Raw genomic sequence first — 25,059 nt, 5'->3', positions numbered from 1 at the left:
GGTTCCATTCCAAGTTTTCTAAGGGAACTTACTCCATATTGCTTTCCAGAGTGGCTGCACCAATTTGCCATTCCACCAGCAATATATGAGTGTACCTTTTTTCCCACATCCTCACCAACATTTATTGTTGTTTATATTCTTGATCATTGCTATTCTTATTGGAGTGAGATAAAATCTTAGGGTAGTTTTGATTTGCATTTTTTCTAATCACTAGAGATGTTGAGCATTTTATCATATATTTTTTATCTTCTTCTGTGAGGTGTCTGCTCAGTTCATTAGTCCATTATTGATTGAGTTATTTGTCCCCCCCCTTTTTTATTTGGTGCTGTTTTTTGAGTTCTTTATATGTTCTGGAGATTAGTGCTCTATCTAGGTGCATGTAGTAAAGATTTTCTCCTGCTCTGTAGGCTCTCTCTTCACGTTATTGTTTCCTTTGCTGAGAAGAAACTTTTTAGTTTGAATTCATCCCATTTATTTATTATTAATTTTATTTATTATTATTAATTGTGCTTTAGGAGTCTTGTTACAGAAGTCAGGTCCTAAGCCAACATGATGAAGATTTGGGACTACATTTTCTTCTATTAGGCATAGGGTCTCTGTTCTCTTGCCTAAGTCTTTGATCTACTTTGAGTTAAGTTCTGTGCAAGGTGAGAGATAATTTCATTTTGTGACATATGGATTTCCACTTTCCTCAGCACCACTTGTTGAATAGGCTACCTTTTCTCCAATATATGTTTATGGCACTGTTGTCTAGTATGAGATAACTGTATTTATGTGGGTTTGTCATGTGTCTTCTAATTTGTTCCATAGGTATACAAGTCTATTTTGGTGCCAATACCATGCTGCTTTTGTTACTATTGCTCTGTAGCATATTTTAAGGTCTGGTCTTGTGATGTGTCCTGCTTCACTCTTCTTGCTAAGGATTGTCTTTGTTATTCTGGGTCTCTGATTTTTTTTAATTTATTTTTATTGTAAACAAATGGGATACATGTTGTTTCTGTTTGTACCTGGAGTAACAGCATACCATTTGCGTAATCATACATTCACATAGGGTAATGAGGTTTGATTCATTCCGTTATTTTTTCCTTCCCCCCACCCCTCCCACCCCTCTTTTCCTTCTAAACAGTCTCTCCTTCCTCCATTCTTGCACCCCTCCCACCTCCCATTATGTGTCATCATCCGCTTATCAGTGAGATCATTCGCCCTTTAGTTTTTGAGATTGGCTTATCTCACTTAGCATGATATTCTTCAATTTCATCCATTTGCCTGCAAATGCCATAATTTTATTATTCTTTATGGCTAGGTAATATTCCATTGTGTATATATATGTATATATACACCACAGTTTCTTTATCCATTCATCAATTGAAGGACATCTAGGTTGGTTCCACAGTCTGGTTATTGTGAATTGAGCAGCTATGAACATTGATGTGGCTGTATCTCTGTAGTATGCTGATTTTAATTCCTTTGGTTATAGGTCAAGGAGTGGGATAGCTGGGTCAAACGGTAGGTCCATTCCAAGTTTTCTAAGGAATCTCCACACTGCTTTCCAGAGTGGCTGCACTAATTTGCAGCCCCACCAGCAATGTACGAGTGTACCTTTTCTCCCACATCCTCCCCAACACCTATTGTTGCTTGTATTCTTGATAATCACCATTCTAATTGGAGTGAGACAGAATCTTAGTGTAGTTTTGATTTGCATTTCTCTTATTACTAAAGATGGTGAACATTTTTTCATATGTTTGTTGATTGCTTGTAGATCTTTTTTGGTGAAGTGTCTGTTCATTTCCTTAGCCCATTTGTTGATTGGATTATTTGTATTCTTGGAGTAGAGTTTTTTGAGTTCTTTATATAATCTGGAAATTAGTGCTCTATCTGAAGTATGAGTGGCAAAGATATTCTCCCACTGTGTAGGCTCTCTCTTCACATTGCTGATAGTTTCCTTTGCTGAGAGAAAGCTATTTAGTTTGAATCTATCCCAGTTGTTGATTCTTGCTTTTATTTCTTGTGCTATGGGAGTCCTGTTAAGGAAGTCCGATCCTAAGCCAACAAGGTGAAGATTTGGTCCTACTTTTTCTTCTATAATATGCAGGTTCTCTGGTCTGATTTCAAGGTCCTTGATCCATTGTGAGTTGAGTTTTGTGCAGGGTGAGAGATAGGGGTTTAATTTCTTTGTGTTGCATATGGATTTCCAGTTTTCCCAGCACCATTTGTTGAAGAGACTATTTTTTCTCCATTGCATATTTTTGGCACCTTTGTCTAGTTTTTGAAAATTGTATTTATTTGTGTTTGTGTCCATGTCTTCCTCTGTACCATTGATCTACCTGTCTATTTTGGTGCCAATACCATGCTGTTTTTGTTACTATTGCTTTGTAGTATAGTTGAAGTTCTGGTATTGCGATACACCCTGTTTCATTCTTTCTGCTAAGGATTGCTTTAGCTATTCTGGGTTTCTTATTCTTCCAAATGAATTTCATGACTGCTTGCTCTATTTCTGTAAGGTACATCTATGGGATTTTAATTGGAATTGCCTTGAATCTGTATAGCACTTTTGGTAGTATGGCCGTTTGACAATATTAATTCTGCCTATCCAAGAACATGGGAGATCTTTCCATCTTCTAAGGGTTTGCTCAATTTCTTTCTTCAATGTTTTGTAGTTTTCATTATAGAGATCTTTTACCTCTTTGGTTAGATTGATTCTCAAGTATTTTATTTTTTTTTGCGGTTATTGCAAATGGAGTTGTTTTTCCCATTTCCCTTTCAACTGTTTCATCTCTTGCGTATAAAAATGCTTTAGATTTATGCATGTTGATTTTATAGCCTGCTACTTTGCTGAATTCATTGATGCAGTCTAGATATTTTCTGGAGGAGGTTCTTAGATCCTCTAAATATAGAATCATGTCATCGGCAAATAGTGACAGCTTAAGTTCCTCTTTTCCTATTCATATCCCTTTAATTTCTTTGGTCTGCCTAATTGCTCTGGCTAGAGTTTTTAGGACAATGTTGAATAGAAGTGGTGAAAGCGGAAATCCCTGTCACGTTCCGTTTTACTTTTACTTTTAGGAATTTTTTTAGTTCTTCCCTGATGTCCTCTGTTATCATTGCATCATTCAATAGCATATTATTTAGTCTCCAGATATATGAGTAGTTTTTTTTTTTGTCATTTTATTTTTCATTTCTAATTGCATTCCATTATGGTCTAATATCATAGAGGGTAGAATCTCTATTTTTTGTATTCACTAATGTCTTTTTTGTGGCATAGCATATGGTCTATTTTGGAGAAGGATCCATGAGCTGCTGGGAGGAAAGTATATTTGCTTGATGATGGATGAAATACTCTGTAAATATCCATTAAGTCTATATCATTGATTGTATTATTTAGTTTTATAGTTTCTTTGTTTAGTTTCTGTTTGGAGGATCTATCCAGTGGTGAGAAGAGTGTGTTAAAGTCCCCCAGTATTAATGTGCTTTGGTCTATTTGATTCTTAAATTTGAGAAAACTTTGTTTGATATACATAGATGCTCCATTTTTTGGGTCATAAATATTTAAAATTATTATATATTGCTGTTTTATGCTTCCCTTATGCAGTATGAAATGTCCTTCTTTTTCCCTTCTAACTTAAGTTTGAAGTCCACTATATCTGGTATGAAGGGTGGAGACACTTGCTTTTTTACTGGGTCTATGTGCATGGGATGTTTTTCCCCATCCTTTCACCTTTAGTCTGTGGATATTTTTTTCTGTGAGATGAGTTTCTTGAAGGCAGCATATTTTTGGGTCTTTCTTTTTAGTCCAATGTGCTAGTCTACGTCTTTTGATTATTGACTTTAGGCCATTGACATTCAAGGTTATTATTGAGATATGATTTGTATTCCTGGTCATTTTGTCTTGTTTTTGTTTTTTTACTTGTCCTTTGATTGGCTTTTCCTTTAGGGTAGTTCCTCCATTTTCTGACTTGTTTTGTTGTTTTTCACTTCCTCCTCATGAAATATTTTGCTGAGAATGTTCTGTAGGGTAGGCTTTCTATTTGTAAATTCTTTTAACTTTTGTTTATCTTGGAAAGATTTTATGTCATTGTCAAATGTGAAGGTTAGTTTTGCTGGGTATAGGATTCATTGTTGGCATCCGTGTTCTTTCAGAGCTTGAAATATATTGTTCTGCGCCCTTCTTGCTTTTAGTGTCTGGGTTGAGAAATCTGCTGATATCCATATTTGTTTCCCCTTATGTAATCTGACACTTTTCTCTTTGCAGCCTTTAAAATCATCTTTATTTTGTATTTGAGGTATTTTCATTATAATGTGTCTTGGTGTGGGTCTATTGTAGTTTTCTGCACCTGGTGGTCTGTAAGCCTCTTGTATTTGATTTTTCATTTCATATTTTGGTTTGGGAAATTTTCTGATATTATTTCATTGAACAGGTTGTTCATTTCTTTGGTTTGTATCTCTGTGCCTTCCTCAATTCCAATAACTCTTAAATTCGATCTTTTCATGATATCCCATAATTCCTGGAGGTTCCATTCATGACTTCTTAACATCTCAGTGTGTTCAACTTTATTTTCAAGATTAAATATTTTGTCTTCATTGTCTGAGATTCTGTCTTCCTTGAGGTCTATTCTGTTGGTGATGCCTTCTATTGAGTTTTAATTTGGTTTATTGTTTCTTTCATTTCAAGTATTTCTGTTTGTCTTTTTTCAGAATCTCTGTTTATTGAAGTGTTCTTTTGCTTCCTGCATTTTCTTTTAACTGTCTACTGGAGTGGTCATGCATTGCCTGCATTTGATCTCTTATTTAGTTTTTGCTTCATGGATCATTTAGTTATGCAGATTCTAACCTCTTTTTCTGTCATTTCTACTGCCATGCTGTCATTGGATTCTATCACAATAGCATCTTGGTTTGTTAGGGACACCTTCCTCCCCTGTCTTTTTTCTTATTATTTCTCTATATTCTCATCTATCAGTGAAGATCAGAGATACTGAATGTTCCTCCCCTGCAGGCTTATTATGACCCCTCAGTTTTCCACTACCTCTCCTCTAGTTGTGAACAAGAGAATGGGGAAGGATGTAGAATGCAAGTGAGTAAATAGAGGTACCTGTCAAAGGGCCTCCAGTCTCCTGTAGGTGTCTCAGGAAGGGAGCTTTCCTTCCAAGGATGATGGCCACATCCTCAGGAATATTTCAAAATGCCTGCACCAGCCTCCAAGGAAGCTGTGAAGCCCCAGTGAGGATTACTGAATCAGCATGGAGGCAGGCACAGTGTCCCTCAGCAGTAGGACAGCAGGCAGGCAGGCTCAGCTACCAGCCACCAACCTTGATGTGGGGGTGGGCTGGGGGATCAGCACTGATGTGTCCATGGGGGCAGTGGGCTAAGCTCTGGCAACCGACCTCAGTATGGGGGAGCGGGCTCAGTGATGGCATCTGATCTCAGTGTGTGTGTGGGGCTCAGCGATGGTGTTCGACTTCAGTGTGGGGATGGCAGGCTCAGCGATGGAGTCTGACCTGGGTGTGGGGGGACAGGCTCAGGAATGGAGACTGACCTCCTCATTTTGACTTTAAATTGAAAATTACCTTCTCCTTTAAAACAGGATAAAGAGTCACAAAGTGCCATTGCTTGTCCCTACCATTCATGGAGCTGGATTGTTTGAAAATTTGTATCCCATGAAGTCCTTATATACTCCTACACTCAACCCTACCTGTGCATGCCTGCATCTAGTGCTAAGAGGCATATAACAGAGTTTGAACTATGCCCAGGTGACGTCTGCACAATACTATAGGTACCTTCTAGGGCTGAACCTGAAGAGCACTGCTCAGTCTGTGGGCAAACACTGAAACCTGAGTTTGCAGAAGATGTCAACAAAGAAATAAAACACATTCTCTACTGGACATAAATAAGACTAAGAGTCCTGAAGAATGATGTCGACGTGTCCTGCTTAGAAGCCAACAATTACTCAAGCACAAGTGGAATTTTATATTAGTATCAAAAGTGACTCACACAAAGCCATCACAGTATTAAACATACTCTAGTTGAGTATATACCTTCCACTCAGAGGCCTCCATGGTCAGACGTGGCCTTCTGCTGAGTTGCAACCAAGACTTTGCATTCTGGTGAGTCTGTTTTTAGAAGAGGTCACCTCCTGGGGCTCTAGAACTGAGAGAGTCTTGAAGGCTGAACTCTGCCAGCATGGGGGAGACCCACAATAACCAAAGTCATTGTGAGCAAAAAGAGGGATTCTGGAAACACCAAAATATCAGACCTCAAATTATATTACAGAGCTATTGTCCGGAGCCGGCAGGTCACGCGCCCTGCCTTGCCTCAAGGTCACGCGCCTCGGCTCATGGTCACACACCTTGGCTCATGGTCACGCACCTTGGCTCATGGTCACGCCCCCTGCCTCGCCTCATCCTGAGCTAAGATGGCGCCTGCCAGATGTTGGTGGGGCGTGCCATTACCTGTTTACACACCTGTCAGACTATACCAGGTGCATCACACTAGATTGCATGGTGCTTCATGATTGGACAACTACACTTCCTTATTGGAGTTCTGGCGCGAGACTAGTCTTGCCTTCGCGCGCTTTACTCTGATTGGTTTCTGTACTTTATATTAACTGTGTTTATTCCTCTAATAAACGAGACTTGATCAGGCTTTTGTCTTGTCTCCATTTCTCGTGTCTCTTGTCTCTTTCAATCCCAGCACCCCCCTCCAGGTACCCGTTGATGTCCTGCGGGCCGGGGCAAGTCCCGCCCAACGGTGTGGCTTCGGATGCGGGGGAATTCGTGAGGGAAGAGGCATGTAAGTGTTCGGCTGAAGGAAAAAAAAAGTGAAAGTCAGTTTGACAAAGTTCACCGCGGGAGCCTGCCGCGCTGTTCTTAAAGGTACAGTAGCGCCTAAGTATGGGACAAGAATTAAGTAAGCATAAAGTTTTTGTTAAGCAATTAAAAGAAGCTTTAAAGACACAGGGAGTAAAGGTTAAGAGGAATTTTCTTTTTAAGTTCTTTGACCTTATTAAGGACACCTGTCCGTGGTTCTCACAAGAAGGAAGCATTAATATAAGAAGCTGGAATAGGGTGGGAGATGCTTTGGGAGATTTTCACAGAACGTTTGGCCCAGATAAAGTTCCTATTACAGCTTTTGTTTACTGGAGTCTCATAAAGGAACTTTTAGAATATACAACAAATAATTCTGATATAGCAGCAGCAGTTACTCAGACAGAGGACATTTTAAAAGCAGCATCAAAACAGGATCTTCAGGGAGAGCCCTCCGAGGAAAAGGGAGAGGTAGATCTTATTTCCCTTGAGAGTGAAGATGAGGAAGTTACAAGTCCTTTTCCAGATGCAGACAGCACAGACGTTAAAAAGAAAACTCAACATCAGAACGAAGCTCCACCTAAAATTTATCCTTCATTGACTCGTTTTAAAGACCCTTCAAATGAGAATAAAATAGATGATGAGGAAATTGATTTGGACCTCATAAATGAGGAAGCCTCAAAATATCCTAATCCTGACTGCCCGCTTAAACAAGGACAGTCCGTTTCCTCATATCCACCTCCCTATCGCACACACTCTGCTCCTATGGCAATGGCAGTGATAGATCCAAAGGAAGACCTTAAAGAAAAAATTAAACATTTGGAGGAACAAATAAATCTAGAGGAACAATACCAAGCTCTGATTACCAGGTTACAAAAATTAAAGACAGGCAATGAATCAGTGCTCAGTCCTGATGGATTTAAAAGGGATATTCACCCTCAAATTCTATCTGGACAACAGTGTCCAAGAGGAGGAGTTCCCTTAATCAACAGGGATTTAAAACCCCCTCCGCTAAGTGCTTTCCCTGTTACTGAGACAAGGGATAACCAGGGACAACCCTGGAGGCACCACACTGGCTTTGATTTTACTATCATAAAAGAATTAAAACCTGCTGTTTCTCAGTACAGAGCTAAGGGCCATACACCCTTGCTATTTTAGACTCCATAGCAGAAAATTGGTTAACACCACAGGATTGGAATACTTTAGTTAGAGACACCCTGACTGGAGGTAACTTCTTGCTTTGGAAGTCTGAATATTTTGAAAATTGCAAAGAGACAGCTAAAAGAAATCAACAAGCAGGAAATGGGTGGACTTTTGATATGCTCACTGGAGTAGGTGATTATGAAACCACAGACAATCAGATGCAGTATGACCCTGGAGCGTATGCTCAGATACAGGCAGCAGCCACTAAAGCCTAGAGAAAATTGCCTGTTAAGGGAGACATCAGCATGTCTCTTACAGGAGTCAAACAAGGCCCTGATGAGCCCTTTGCTGGCTTTGTTCACAGACTTATAACAACAGCTGGTCGTATTTTTGGCAGTTCTGATGCAGGTCTTGACTATGTCAAGCAACTTGCTTATGAAAATGCCAATCCTGCATGCCAAGCCGCTATAAGACCTTACAGAAAGAAGACAGATTTAACAGGATATATTCGTCTGTGCTCAGATATAGGACCTTCTTATCAAGAGGGCTTAGCAATGGCAGCTGCTTTTAGTGGACAGACAGTGAGGGACTTTCTTAATAATAAAGACAAAAACAAAAGGGCCTGTTTTAAATGTGGCAAGGGCGGACACTTTGCCAAAGACTGCAGATCAGATTTACAAAAAACTCCTGAGGCCAAAATACCTGGTCTCTGCCCTAGGTGCAAGAGAGGAAAACATTGGGCTAATGAATGCAAGTCCAAAAGAGACAATCAGGGAAATCCCCTTCTGCCACATCAGGGAAATGGGAGGAGGGGCCAGCCTCAGGCCCCGAAACAAGCATATGGGGCAATCAGTTTAATTCCAGCCAACAGCAGCAACAACAATCCATTTCAGACCTCAGTAGAGCAATCCCAGGGAGTGCAGGATTGGACCTCAGTTCCACCTCCCATGTCGTATTAACTCCTGACATGGGCCCTCAAGCCTTGAATACTGGAATTTTTGGCCCATTGCCCAGGTTATTTTGGCTTAATTTTAGGAAGAAGTAGTTCTATCATGAAAGGTTTACAAGTACTCCCAGGAGTTGTAGATCAAGATTTCTTGGGAGAAATTAAGATCATGGCTAAAACAGATAACAACATTATTACTGTTACTCAGGGAGAAAGAATAGCACAGCTGATACTGTTACCATTAGTTCCAACCAAACACCCAGTTCAAAATCCTAGGAGAGGAAATGGAAGTTTTGGATCCTCTAATGTATATTGGTTACAACACATAACTGATCAAAAACCTTCTTTGACCTTATGGCTAGATGGCAAGTCCTTTACAGGTCTAATAGATACAGGAGCAGATGTGACCATAATTAAACAAGAGGATTGGCCTTCTTCTTGGCCTACCACAGAAACTATGACTAATCTTAGGGGTATTGGCCAAAGTACAAATCCAAAGCAGAGTTCTAAATACATCACTTGGAGAGACAAAGAAAACAACACGGGTCTCATTAAGCCTTATATCATACCTCATTTGCCTGTTAATTTGTGGGGAAGAGACCTATTATCTCAGATGAAAGTAATCATGTGCAGCCCCAATGAAACGGTTGCTGCCCAAATGCTATCTCAGGGATATACACCAGGAAAAGGGCTAGGAAAGGCTGAAAATGGTATTTTACATCCCATTCCCAATGTAGGACAGATAGACAGAAAAGGCTTGGGAAATTTTTGATTTCGACCATTGACATGTCTGCACCCCAACTGTGTGCAGATCCAATAACTTGGAAATCAGATGAACCAGTTTGGGTTGATCAATGGCCGCTAACTTCTGAAAAACTTGAAGCTGCTCGAATGTTAGTGCAGGAACAGCTAACAGCCGGACATATCATAGAGAGTAATTCTCCTTGGAATACTCCTATATTTGTAATTAAGAAAAAATCTGGTAAATGGAGATTACTACAGGACTTAAGGGCTGTCAATGTCACTCTGGTGCTCATGGGAGCCCTGCAACCAGGGCTGCCATCTCCTGTAGCCATCCCTCAAGGATATTTTAAGGTAATTATTGACCTCAAAGACTGTTTTTTTTTACTATCCCTCTACATGTAGATGATCAAAAAAGATTTGCTTTTAGTCTACCATCAATAAATTTTAGAGAACCTATGAAAAGATATCAGTGGAAGGTACTGCCACAAGGAATGGCTAATAGTCCAACCTTATGCCAAAAATTTGTTGCTCGTGCCTTACAGCCTATTAGAGATTCTTGGAAACAAATGTATATTATTCATTATATGGATGATATACTCATAGCAGGACAATCAGGAGAACAGGTATTACTATGTCTCACACAACTTAAACAGCAGCTGACTGCAGTAGGATTACAAATTGCTCCAGAAAAAGTTCAGCTACAAGACCCTTATACTTACCTAGGTTTCCTGCTCAGTGGGCCTAGGATTATTAATCAAAAGGCAACAATCAGGAGAGATCATTTAAATACACTTAATGACTTCCAGAAGCTTCTAGGTGACAAATTGGCTTCGACCATATCTTAAATTAACCACAGGGGAGTTAAAACCATTGTTTGAGATATTAAAAGGAGACCCTAATCCACAATCATCCAGGACTATATCTCCTGATACATTAGCTGCTCTTAAAAAGGTGGAGGATGCTATTGCAGGTCAATTTGTTACCAATATTGATTATTCTCATCCCTTAACGCTCATTATATTTAATACTTCCATCATTCCAACTGGTCTTTTCTGGCAAGATAATCCTATTATGTGGATTCATCTTCCTTTCTCACCCAAAAAAGTGCTATTGCCTTATTATGATGCAGTAGGTGATCTGATTATCATGGGGAGAGAAGATTCTAGAAAATATTTTGGAATAGAGCCATATAAGATTATTCAACCCTACACCCAATTTCAGGTCAATTGGGTGTTACAAAACACTGACACCTGGCCTATAGCTTGTGCCTCATTCACAGGTGATATAATCATTATCCACCAAATAATTGGTTCAGTTTTTCAAACTACATCCTTTTGTGTTCCCTCATATTATTAGAAGGGAGCCCTTACACAACGCTCTTGTTGTCTTTACTGATGGATCATCCACAGGAACGGCTGCTTACACCTTCCTTGATAGAAGTGTCACTTTCCAGACAAAATGTACATCTGCCCAACTTGTTGAATTACAGGCTCTTATTGCAGTTTTATCTGTCTTTCCCAATCAACCCCTTAATATCTACACAGACAGTGCCTACTTAGCACACTCGGTGCCACTCCTTGAAACTGTCTCTCAGATAAGACATGTTTCTAAAACAGCATCACTGTTCCTTCAGTGTCAGACCATAATAGAGGGGAGCCTTTGTTTATTGGACACATCAGAGCTCACTCTGGCCTTCTGGGGCCATTAGTTAAGGGCAACAGAATTGCTGACACAGCCACCAAAATGGTTGCAGTAGCTTTTTCAGATAATATTAAGCAAGCTCAAGACACTCATAACCTACATCATTTAAATGCCCGCTCTCTTAGGTTACTCTATAAAATCACTAGGGAACAAGCAAGGCAAATAATAAAAGGCTGTACCACATGTGCTACTCATCTACCAGTTCCACATGTAGGAGTTAATCCAAAAGGCCTTGTTCCTAACATGGTGTGGCAAATGGATGTTACCCATTTTTTAGAGTTTGGTAATCTAAAATATATTCATGTTTGCGTAGATACAATTAGTGGATTTATATTGGCTACACTGCAGGCTGGAGAAGGAATGAAACATGTAATTGCCCATCTATTACATTGATTCTCAGTCTTGGGCATACCTAAACAAATTAAAACAGATAACGGCCCTGGATATACAGCAAAAACCCTCCAAAAATTTTGTGAGAAATTACAAATTCAACATGTCACAGGAATTCCTTATAATCCTCAAGGCCAAGGAATGGTTGAGAGAGCACATCTCTCTCTTAAAACTACTATTGATAAAATAAAAAAGGGGGAATGGTACCCAATCAAGGGTTCTCCCCATAATATACTCAATCATGCTTTACTCATTCTCAAATTTTTAAAAATGGATGATTATGGGAAATCTGCCGCTGATCGTTTCTGGCACCCGGAATCTCAAAAGCATTTTGCCATGGTAAAATGGAAAGATCCATTGGATGGGTCATGGCATGGTCCAGACCCAGTCTTAATCTGGGGTCGAGGTTCAGTCTGCATCTTCTCTCAAAAAGCTGATGCAGCCAGATGGCTGCCAGAGCACCTTGTACGCCAAGTTAATGAAGTTACCTCCTCCAGGGATAAAAATGATCCCTGAGAGTCTTTTCTTTTCCTTCCACAGGAATGAACAAAACATTGCTTCTCTGGTGATGGCTGCTTGCTCACTGCTCTCCTACAGCCATGCAGGGTTTGAGGACCCTGCTAAGGCTCGTGAGTATTTACTGGAGCTTAAAAACAAACCATGTAAGTGTGAGGGAGGATTTATAATGAGTACTGATGAGGCAAGTTACAAGCCGTCATACATCGGTAATCTCCTGAAACAACACATAGAGATAGATTGTGGCAGTCACATCGCATTTTGGACGACACATACACTGTGGTACTGTATCGAAAAACCACAGATTATTTCCTCAGTTAATGGCAAATATGCACCTTGATCGTGCACGACCTTTCACACTTCCTTCCATAGCGCTTGTTATTCCTCAGCTCAGACCTGTGCTTCAGGAAACAAAACCTATTTTACTACTACATTAATAAAGTCCCATCCAGGATCAACTGGAGGGGATTGGTCTAATAATCCTGGAAAATTAAGTGTTGCCTCATATCCTGTAGACCTAGTGGGGAAAACAGTTTGCTGGTCTACTATGGCACCTCTACATGTGTCTGATGGAGGAGGCCCCCAAGATTCTAATAGAGCCAAGCAAGTCCATGAAAAAATTCAATGGATGTACGAGGAACTGCATCCCAGTCTGTTATATCACCCACTAGCATTACCCAACCACAGACCTTCTGAGATAGACCCTGCCACTTATGATATCCTTGAGGCCCCTCACACCTTGCTTAATCGGTCCAACTCTCCCTTGACTGTAGATTGTTGGCTTTGCCTTCAGCAAGGATATCCTGTTCCACTAGCTATCCCAATTGATTATAGAAATAACTCTGCTACCAACCTCACAGTGATAAGTTATAAGACTATGACCAATCTTGATGTGTCTTGGTCCAGCTTTGCTGGTAGAAATTGCTTACCGACTCCACCATTTCTAGTACAGCCATTCACGTACTCCAATACTACTTGCTTTTTTTCACCTGGCTATAATAATACCTGGCATTTAGATGTAGGGACTATAACCTTTAGTGGTTGTTCTGAGACATTCAATCTTTCACAGCCATTGTGCCCCCCTAATGGCACTGTGTTTGTTTGTGGAGGTAATAAGCCTTTTACTCAGCTGCCTATTAACTGGACTGGACTATGTGTCTTAGCTGCCTTACTCCCAGATGTAGACATTATTCCAGGAGATGAGCCTGTCCCTATACCAACAATTGACTACATTACAGGGCGACCTAAATGTGCTGTCACTTTCATTTCTACTTGCAGGACTTGGAATAACTACAGCAGTGGCCTCAGGTACTGCTGGTTTGGGGATCTCTCTTACTCAATATACTAAATTATCCAGACAATTGATTTCTGATGTACAGATATTCTCAAGCACCATACAAGATCTTCAAGATCACGTAGATTCCTTGGCAGAAGTGGTCCTACAAAATAGAAGAGGTTTAGACCTTCTAACTGCTGAACAGGGAGGCATTTGTTTGGCTTTGCAGGAGAAGTGCTGCTTCTATGCCAACAAGTCAGGAATCGTTAAGGACAAGATCAAACAGCTGCAAGAAGACCTAGAAAAATGCCGACGAGCACTGGCTGATAATCCACTATGGACTGGATTCAGTGGACTCCTTCCCTATCTCCTTCTCTTCTTAGGTCCCCTCCTTTTCTTGCTGCTAGTCATATCTATAGGTCCTTTGATATTCAACAAGATTATGGCTTTCATCAAAGCTCAAATTGAGGCGACACAGGCAAAACCTATTCAGGTTCATTGCCATCGGCTGGAGATGATGGATTGTAATGGTGCAACATTTGATCAATATTAGATCGTGATAGACCATCACCCCTGTGCGCTGAACTGGTCAGCCAATGACGGGTAAGATTCGTGGGAGCGCATACCAACCTAAGACAGGAAATGAGGGCAAGAGCCTCATTATCCAATGACAGGTAAGGATGCTGCTCTGGCACGGATAACCTAAGACAGGCGCAGTTCTTGAGGGATTGTCACTCCAGCTCTATAAAATAAAAAGGGGGACCTGTTCGGAGCCGGCAGGTCATGCGCCCTGCCTTGCCTCAAGGTCACACACCTTGGCTCATGGTCACACGCCTTGGCTCATGGTCAGGCGCTTTGACTCATGGTCACGCCCCCTGCCACGCCTCATGCTGAGCTAAGATGGCGCCTGCCAGATGTTGGCGGGGCGTGCCATTACCTGTTTACACACCTGTCAGACTATACCAGGTGCATCACACTAGATTGCGTGGTGCTTCATGATTGGACATCTACACTTCCTTATTGGAGTTCTGGCACGAGACTAGTCTTGCCTTCGTGCGCTTTACTCTGATTGGTTTCTGTACTTTATATTAACTGTGTTTATTCCTCTAATAAACGAGACTTGATCAGGCTTTTGTCTTGTCTCCATTTCTCGTGTCTCTTGTCTCTTTCAATCCCAGCACCCCCCTCCAGGTACCCGTTGATGTCCTGCGGGCCGGGGCAAGCTATAGTAACAAAAATAGCATAGAACTGGTACAAAGACAGACATTATGACCAGTATAATAGAGTAAATGACAGAGACATGCACACAGAGGTACGGTTAGGTGATAGTAGATAAAGGTGCCCAAAACATAGTTGCAGAAAGAAAGCCTGTTTAACAAATGGTGCTGGGAAAACTGGATATTCATATGTAGAAGAATGCAACTTGAACCTGGAAGGTTGAAGGGCTGGGGAGGAAGTGCTTTACACTCTTAAGTGTCTGTGTTGGTGTGAAAGGGTGGAGACAGCATTTTAAATGCCCTATGGCCACCTGCATTGTGGCCACAGGTATCAGGGACTCCAGAAGGTGTCATTAGTATGGGGAACTATGAAAGGGGGGAGACAGTGTTTTAAAATTCCTGAGTGTGTGTGTGAGTGTAAAGATACTTGTGAAAGTTGTTCCATATGTAATTATAACAATGTTATTTTTCAGTCTTTGTCTTTTTCTCAGCTCAAATTTTGTTATGGTGAATTCATCTTTTCTCCTGAACCAATTAGTCTTGTTTGTCCATCTGAAATTTATTCCTCTCTGATTTGATTCTAAATTATATTTTAAATGTTAAACTTAGTTAAATGTAAAACTGATGAATAAACTTTGACAAGTTGCTATTCTCCAAACTAAACTTATCTGTTGCAAAAGTCTCATATTTGTATAAAAATAACAATTTCAGCTGATATTTATTCATGTCATTTGATGTTTTATAGCTGGATAAAGTATCCTGTCATCAATAAGTTATATACACAATTTTGTGTAAGTCTTTGCACTGAAAGTGAAATGTAAATGCATTTTTAAAAGATAATAAGGATAGCCTAACCGATTTAAAGGTGATTCTTTATAAAATGTTTTAAAATGAAGTAAAAATGCATTTCAGAAATAAAACATCTTACCTAAGTTTTGTCAAGTGGCCATCACACCTGAGCTAAAACTCTGCCTCTCAACCTATTCCATGTTAGGATAATGATTCAATGTAATTTAAGTTCAAAAGAGGTTTTTGTAATAGGGAATACATTCATCTTAAACTTTAAAAATATAATGTATGGCTAATTACAAGTTTAGGATTATAAAATTATGTTTTTTGGTTCATAGATATAAACTAAATATGTTTTACTCTTGTTAATTTCATTTTATATTTCATATAAAACTTTATAACTGTTGTCTGTTAGTGCCTCACTAACACTGTTGTAACTTCTTGGCGATCTCTAGATCACTAGTTAGTTAGTGTTAGTAGCAAAGATTCTAATATTATAACCAGAGTTAATTTGAGATAATGAGTCATCAGCTATAGGCTAGACAAAATATAAGACATTTCCAGTATAATACTGACCCCAATTAAATGAAAGGGGTAAATAGTTATAAAATTATAGACATTAAAGTTAAAACCCAGTCCTCTTACATTAAGACTGGTGAAACTGAACTTCTGGATAATTAAAACTAAAACATAGAGACTAAAGATAAAAAGGGACAAGGAAAATAGCAAATATTTGGTTCTTGCCCTCCAAGTTCAGCTTGAAACCAGGGAACAACAGGGATTTCTCTAACAACTTTCAATTATGGGCCACATGACCTCCCAGAGAGATCAATAGGATCCTAGATAATAAGAAGTCAACCAGTGCATATTCTCCAAAGAAGAGGTTCACTGGAAATGGAAATAATTCCCTAATGCTGTCAAGGGAAGCCATATGTGATCAGCAAGACCTTGACCTAGCCTAGCAGATGACATTAGAGAAGCTGAGAGACTTCTCACATGTTCCCAAGAGTGATCCCCTGAAGAATATCAACTGATTTTTAACAGTGGATAGGGACAAGGTCAATTTTGACCCAGTTGATCTTAAACACCTGGTAGGAGAGTTACAAAGCACAGGTGCTCAAGAGCCAACATCCATAAGTAAGGTGGTACAATTGCTAGCAACGGGCTTAGAGATCACCAGGAAGTAAAAACTAACTATATCAGGAAACCCACCTACACCTGATCGGGTTTTGCCAGTTGCTCTGTTAATAATTAGATCTAGCCATGTTATGCAAACAGGATTCTCCACTTATGAGATTCTATGTGGGCATCCTCCTCTCATTATAAGAGGTATATGTAAAAGATCTAAAATTAAAAACATCATGCTCACCCCCTAAGACCTGGAGATACTAATGGTTTTTCTTAAGGTATAATAATGTCAAGACCAATTCCTGAAGTTTCTTTAGAGGAATCTTCCACTGTCATTTTATCCAGCACTAATACAGTAAACACAGACAAGGTGGCCCCATAGATTCACCACTTCAGGGTAAAGGTAGCCTCTGATGTTTGGGAGTACGTTCCTATCCAGCTGCACCTGGAAGTTGAATATCCAGAATAAACAAGCCACACACTGAGAGCCCCCAAGAACAACAGCCTGCTTTAGTTACTCTGGAAGCTGACTAACCTATGTGCGGCAGAATCCTGAGGAACTGACTGCTTACTGGGATAAACGGAATACACATATTTTCTGCATTGGTCTACTTTACTGTCATTCTCCACCTCACACTCCTGTTTGTTGCCTGCATTCTTAACATATTGATCTGATTTGTCTTCTCCTGCTGAGAAGCCATGAAATTCCAAATGGTCCTCTGGAGTAACCAGTGGATTAACTTAGAGGATATGGACAGAGTTGATGCCATTAATAGGGTTTAAAAAAGCATCAAATGGGGGAAATGTGATGGCAAAAGCAGAACTGGTTGTGAAATGAAATTACAAAAATGTTATGGGAGGAGTCCAATGCCTGGGGAGGGGTCAGTCACCTTCCGTCTTTTAGCCTTTCTCCAGGAAGCCTAATTAGCCATGGATCTCTACCTTTGCATTGTCAATAACTGCTCTAAGAGTCTGACTACTCCCTCCTGAAATGTAATAGATGTCTTTGAAAGAGTTGTTTCTTCTTATCTGTTCTGTGAGCATGCTTTATTTTAGAGGCACTGGACAAGGCCTTCAGCCATATAGATTAGAATTTTTCTTTCTGAAAGAGAAAAAAGTGCCCATGATAGGACAGGTATAAGATAGTGCCAAATAACCTATAAATATTGTGAGAAACTCTGTATCAGGGCTCACTATTTTGGGTGCTACACTCCTCTGTACCCATGAGCATAAAATACAGTGTGGTTTCTCCTACTTTCTGAGTGCTGTCTTGTTTCCACATCTTTGTTCCATCCATGACTGCACTTCCCTGCATCCACAGGGCTGCGACTTTTTGATGTGCTCTGCACCTGGGCACCAGCATGCAAAGGCAGAAGAGTGTGGAACCCAGAAATCCCAGCAGTAGCAGCAGGAGAGGCCTCAGCAGGACCTCAGCCCACCTCACGCACAGCTTGGAATCCCACCAGAAAAAGAGTGCAGGCTCAGCATCCCTTCCCCAGAAATGGTTGGGACTGGAGTGGTTTTGCTTTCAAAAGTTATCAAAGTTTTAATATTTCAATGTGTATAGTGTTTACATCTTGGTTATGGGAGACTCACTCCAGGAAACAGTTAGGAGATTGCTCAGAAACCACCCTATGACCCAGTTATCCCACACCTTGATATACCCAATGAACTTAAAATCAGCATACTGGAGTGACGCAGCAATATAAATATTTACAGTAGCTTAATTTACAATAGCTAAGTTATGAAAACAATCTAGGTGACATTCAACAGATGAATGGATAAAAAAATTGTGGTATATATACCCAGTGGAATATTACTCGGCCATAAAGAAGAATGAAATGATGGCATTTGCTGGTAAATGGATGAAACTGGAGATTATCATGTTAAGTGAAATAAGCCAATTACAATAAACCAAAGGCTGAATGTTCTTTCTAATTTGTGAATGATACCTCAAAATTAGGGTTTGGGAGAATAGAATTCATTGGATGTATAATGGAAAATGAAAGGAAGGGTGGAGGGATGGGAATAGGCAAGACAGTAGAATTCATCAGACATAATGTTTCTTTGTTCATAGCAAATATACTATCAGTGTAACTCCACATCATGTTCAACCACACGAATGGGATCATAAGTAGAATAAATTATACTTCATGTATGTACAATGTCATCATACACTCTATTGCCATGTCTATCTAGAAAGAACAACATAAGTGTTGGAAAATCAATATCTTTCCCATAAGGAACCCACTGAAAAAGAAACTAGAAAATTATCCCTTTCAAATAACCCCATGAAATGACAACTTGGCAAGAAATCCAATCAAGGAATTTAAAGCTCTCTACAATAAAAAATGTAGAACACTGGAGAAACATTGGTAAAGATGTCAGAAGATGGAAAGACCTCCTGTGTTTCTGGTTAGACAGTAATAAAATGGACAAAATAAACATATTCCCAAATGCATTATACAGAGACAATGCATACCCCATCAAAATAACAATGACATTCTTAACAGAACTGGAAAAGCAGTAGTAAATTTCATTTGGAAGAGTAAGAGACCATGAATAACCAAAGTAGTACTAACCAAGAAGAGTGATGTTGGAGGCCACATAATACCTGTTCTCAAATTATACTACAGAGCTATAGTAACTAAAGCAGTATGATACTGCATTACAACAGACAGGAGTACCAGTGGAATTCAATGGAGGACACATGTACAAACCCACTTGCATACAAATATCTGGTACTCAACAAAGGTGCCAAGGATATATGTTGGAGAAAGAAGCCCTTTAGAACAAATGGGGCTTGGAAAACTGAATATGTAAATGTTGAAGAATAAAACCAAATCCCAATATGTGCCCTTGCTCTCAAATCAAATAAAATGGATGAACAGAAGTTCTGCAATTACTAGAAAATATCATAGGGTCAACACACCTATATAATGACACAGGCACATACTTTGTTAACAACACTGTAGCTCTCCAAGTGCAATAGCATCAGATTAAAATATTCTTCACAGCAGAGGATATGATTCAGAGCCCAAAAAGACAGACTACAGAATAGGAGTTCTTGGCCAAATCCTCTCCCAATGGTGGATTAATATCCAGAATAGAGACATTTCACAAAAGAAGAAATACAAATGGCCAACAAATATATGAAAACAATGTTCAATGTCTCTAGCAGTCAGGGATATGCAAAATTTCATTGAATTTTTATCTCACTTCTATTAGATTGTCAATCATCTAGAGTACAAAAGATATGAAATGCCGGCAGGTCTTCAGGGGCAAGAGGGCACTCATACATACTTGCTGGGGAAACAGCGAAAGGTTACAACATGAAACAGCATAATGATGTGCCTCAACAAATTAGGAATGGAAATACCACATGACCCAGGTACCCCACTCCTGGGAATTTTTCCAAAATAACTAAAATCCACATACGATAGAGATATGGGTACATCAATATTCATAGCAGCAAAATCCCAATAACGACATTATGGACCCATTCTGTTGCCAATCAGTAGATGAATGGATAAAAAATGTATAAATAGGGAATTTTACTCAGCCATAAAGAAAGAGGAAACTAACAGTTTCCAGAAAATGGATGGAAATGGAGAACATCATGCAGAGGGAAAGAAAACACACCTAGAAAGTCTAGGGTCAAATGTGTTCTCTAATTGGGCAACTAAGTGTGAAAAAGATGGGGAGACACCATGAAAATGGAAGGATAATCAGAGGAATGGACAAGGGGCTGAGTGGGAGGGGAGAGCATGGAGAAGGGAAAGGCTGTGGAATCAGGTTGACACTCTTGTGCAAAGTGCAAGTGTGAACTTACCACAAGGATTTCCACCTGTCTGTGTTTCTATGAAGGGCAATTAATACACACAATAAACAGAAAGTGCAAGGCCACAGGTGTGGTTGGAGAATGGTGTAGGAGGAGAAGGAGAGGGAGAGAGAACATACTGTGGCCTGAAATGAAACAAATTTTATCATATGGATCTGTGATTATGCTAAAGTACACCCCACTGTTATGATTAGCTATAAATAAAATAAAACATACATCATTGCCCTCAGGGCCACATGTATTATGCCCTACAAATAGTTTAAAAGAAATAGGATGCATGATCAGCTCAATAAATGTGAAGAAGTATTTGAGTCATTCACATTCCATTTGTTTTAAAAACTAATGGTGAAATAAAAGCAAACAGGATCTGGGGCAATCATATAAAACCCATCTGGAGAATACCCTGGAGGAAACACCCTGACTGATACACAGGAGTGCTTCACATGAAGGTGAGGAAGAGGACCAGGACACTCACTCCAACTCTTCTACTCACCAGTAAAAGAGAAACTGAGGTCTTTGCAGGAAGGCAAGCAAAACCCCTGAAAGATACAAACTGAAACAACTGTGAGTCCCAACCAATGAAGTTTTGTCTACAAACAAATGTCAGGTAGGTCATTAGACTGAAAAGACTCTGCACTTTCAGCCATGAAGTAAGAGGGACCAGATTTATACTGCCAAATCAGACATGTAGAAAATAGCAAACCCAGGAGACTGCACTGGGTATTGACCACAGACTACAGCAGCACAGGCACAGTGATAGAGAGAGGACACAGCAAGAGGTCCATAGCTGCCACCTCCACCAGCACAGGGAAGGACTCCAGGCCACGTGCAGAAGGAGGAGCCACACAGAGCCGGGAAGGCCAGAGAACCCAGGTTGTCTACCCAGTGTAGACAACCAGGGTGGAAGAATAGGCAGTGACCCCTCCAGAGGTCATGCAGTGTGTGTTCTGCCTGACATGAAGGACACCAGCAATGAACTCATCCTGTGTCTGCATGGATAGCAATGTCTGGTGTAAAGAAGGACCTTGTGGGATATGGAACACACAAGGGGAGAATGGCAGTTAAGGCTCAAGGTTTGTTGGCTGTGGATGCTGAGCTAGTAACAATCCAGACTAAACCTATGTCTATGAACCTATGGTCACAGCACAGTAAATGTCTAGCATGGCAATGTACAAAAGGAAATAGAAAGGGAATCAACAAAACTATAATAGATGTTTGTGTGCATGTTGGGAAAAAGGCACACTCATACATTGCTGGTGGAGTTGCAAATTGGTGCAGCCACTCTGGAAAGCAATATGGAGAATCCTCAGAAAACCTGGAATGGACCCACCTTTTGACCCAGTTATCCCACTCCTCAGTTTATACCCAAAGGATTTAAAATCAACAAACTACAGCAAAACAGTCACATGGATGTTTATAGCAGCTCAGTTCACAATAGTTAGATTGGGGAACCAACCTAGATGCCCTTCAACAGATGTATGGATAAAGAAACTCTGGTATATATATATACAATGGAATACTATTCAGCATTAAAGAAGAATAATATGATGGCATTTGCAAATAAATGGATGGAATTAGAGAATATCATGCTAAGTGAAATAAGCCAAGCCCCAAAAACCAAAGGCCGAATGTTTTCCCTGATAAGTGGAGAATGATATATAATGGGGGATGAGGGATGGGGAGTGAGAGAAGAATGGAGGAAGTTAGGATTATGTAGAGGGAAATGAGAGGGAGGGGGATATGAAACATAGTGGAGTGAGACAGACATCTTTACCCTATGTACATGTATGATTGCACAAATGGTATGCATCTACATCATGTACAACCATAGAAACTAAATGATGTACCCCATTTGTGAATCAAAATGCAGTCTGTAAAAGATTAAAAGATAAATAAAAAATAAAGGGAATCAACCAGGACACTGCAAGAAAAGTCATGCAATCTGGACAGAAGCAGCAAGGCAGGAAAAGTGGAGCTAGAAAAGCTGATGACACAAAGAGAGATTTCATGCACATGGAAACACAAGGAGGGTAGAGTGGCTACAGTAGAATCAGACAAATAGATGTTAGGTACAATAACTGCAAGGTAGGAGGACATTGTGTGCTGCTCACAGGATGAATTCTGAAGAGCATATATAATATGCTTATAATAGCCATTATAAACATGTGCAGACCTCAGAACGGGGGAAAGGAGGAGCACAGGTACAGCACAGAGGGTTTTAGACAGAGATTGCATGTTTTCTGGCAGTCTAGGGGTACAAATGCCAATACTTTTGTCAAAAGTCATGTTATGGCTGGGTGTGGAGGTTCACACCTGCAATCCCAGCTACTGAGAAGGCTTATCAGAATTCCAAGCTCAAGACCAACTTCAGCTCTTCACTGAGAACATCACTGAAATTGAAAAATGGTGACTGACATAGATCCTGGGGGCAGTAAACAGTACCTCTACAGACACACACATAAACACAAAATGACAGAAAGAACAACACCAGGAGTGAACCCTGATATGAACCATGGATTTAGATTATCAAAATGGATCAATATGTTCTTCAAGTTTAAGAAGTTTCCCACTGCAAGGGGAGATACTGAGATAGGGGATGCTGGGCAGGGGTAGATGGGAAGGTGACATTCCACTCAGTTCACCATGAGCATAAAACTGGTCTAGAACTCAAGTTCACCACCACTAAAACAAACAAACAAACAAACGATCAAAAAACTGAATACTGAAAGTTAAGTTTGCCTGTGTTTCTGGTTGAAAATATGTAGTATCCATAACTCAATGCTCATTTAAAAAAAAGGGTTAAAGAGGGAAAATGTGGAATTTTGTGATAATTTTCCATTTTTTTTGAAAGCACAACATATTGTGAATCTGTCTCTAATTTTGCATTCTTTCACACTTTAACATTATCAAAATGAATGAATACCACAAAACAGGAACCCATCATCCAGGGTTCATAGAGAAGGGGAAGATATTCACAGATGTTCCACAGAAGTCGGGTTCCCATCACTTCATGCCTGAGAGGAGGCGGACACAAGATGGAATGGAAGAGAAGGAAAAAGCAACAAAGGAACCCTAAAAAATGGTGGTATAAGAGGTATCCATGACTTTTTACATTCAGGTATGCATTTGTCCTGTGAGAAAGGTATATGTACACACACACACACACACACAAACAAACACACACACACACACACACACACACACACACACAGACTCACATTTTCATGAATAAGAGACTAAATGTCTGCATGAAATTCAAATGTTGAGACCTAACCTTAAATGTGACAGGATTTGGAAATAGTACCTTCATGGAAATATCTAAGATTGGATGAGGTCATAATGTAGGGTCTTGGCCCCATGGGATTATTGTCATTATAGGAAGAGCTGGAGAATGTGGACCCTCTCTCCAGGTGAACACGTGTGTACAGCGAAAAGGTACCATCTGCTTGCAAGAGACTGTGCTCCCTGGAGAGGCCTATCATGCTGGTTCCTGAGCTCAGATTCTAGTCAACAGCAGAGGAAAAAGCAAATTTCTTTCCAAGAACCCCATGTGTGACATTTTGTGATAGTGGCCTCTGCAAAGAATGTCTTTGAGGGAAAGGGATATATTACAGCATTTTATTGGAGAATATTAAATGTTGTGGAATTATTTTATGAATAGCAGTATTAATTATGAATGCCTGTATAATGTGTGGTTTGTTTTATTTTGTTTTTACAATGTCAGAGGAGGCTTGGGTACATAACACCCTGAGGACAGAGAGGCCTCCCCATGGGACCATAGGAGGGGACAGGCAGGTCACCAGTGTCTTTGGTCCATCCTTGACTTCACTTCTCGCAATCCACTGGGCTGCAGCCTCCAGATTTGCTCTGCACTGGCACCAGCGAGCAGAGCTAGAAGAGCGTTGGCACCTGGGAGAGCCCAGCAGCTGCAACAGGAGAGGCCTCGGCAGGACCTCAGTCCACTCAGGCAGAGTGTCGGACTTCACCAGGTAAACAGGGCAGGCTGAGAAACCCTTGCCACAGAAATGATTGAGACCCCTATAATTTTGTTTTCAGAATTTTTCAGATTGTTAACATTTGGATAAGTATAGTGTTCATATCACGGAGTTGGGACCCACATTTAAACAGGAATTTCTTTCTTTCTCATACACATCTTAGACTCAACCTGAAGGTGATTGTATCCAAGTGTTTATGTGCCTATATTTTGGCTGTGAATGGATACAGGAGGTCAGGTGTAAAATTTTTCTTATATGGTGACATGAGAGTGATCAAAATGTTTCAGATATCAGAATTTTTGATTGAGGATGCTGAACCTCTTATACCCTTTGGGGAAGTCTCAGATACATCAATATTGAAACTCTGGAATTCATGGTCAAGAGTTTAAGCTGAAGTCAGTGAAAGCCAGGAGAGTTTTAAGACTGTTTGGTGTACATCAAAGGGGAGAGGAGATGGAGGGACCTGCTGGTGCTTCAGGAAGCTAGGGATGTTGTTTCCTGAGCCAGGTGGGAAACCTGATTTTGACCACTGTAAAATATAGTGAGCAGTAACAGTTGATGACATGTGTTGCACTT

The 25,059-nt window shown here is 40.2% G+C and overlaps 1 long non-coding RNA gene across 1 annotated transcript in view; it reads right to left on the bottom strand.

The window, feature by feature from the left end:
- Positions 1-23,701, bottom strand: part of LOC306648945 — a 440,075-nt gene extending 416,374 nt beyond the window's left edge. The window contains exon 1 of the long non-coding RNA XR_013760537.1: positions 23,649-23,701. This is a non-coding gene — a long non-coding RNA (uncharacterized lncRNA). The remainder of the gene's footprint in view (positions 1-23,648) is intronic.
- Between the last annotated feature and the right edge of the window lie 1,358 nt (positions 23,702-25,059).

This window comes from Sciurus vulgaris (genome assembly GCF_902686455.1).
Source record: "Sciurus vulgaris genome assembly, chromosome: 17".
NCBI lineage: Eukaryota > Metazoa > Chordata > Mammalia > Rodentia > Sciuridae > Sciurus > Sciurus vulgaris.
The sequence above is the reverse complement of the archived record's forward strand: the minus strand, read 5'-3'. Positions and strand labels throughout refer to the sequence as shown.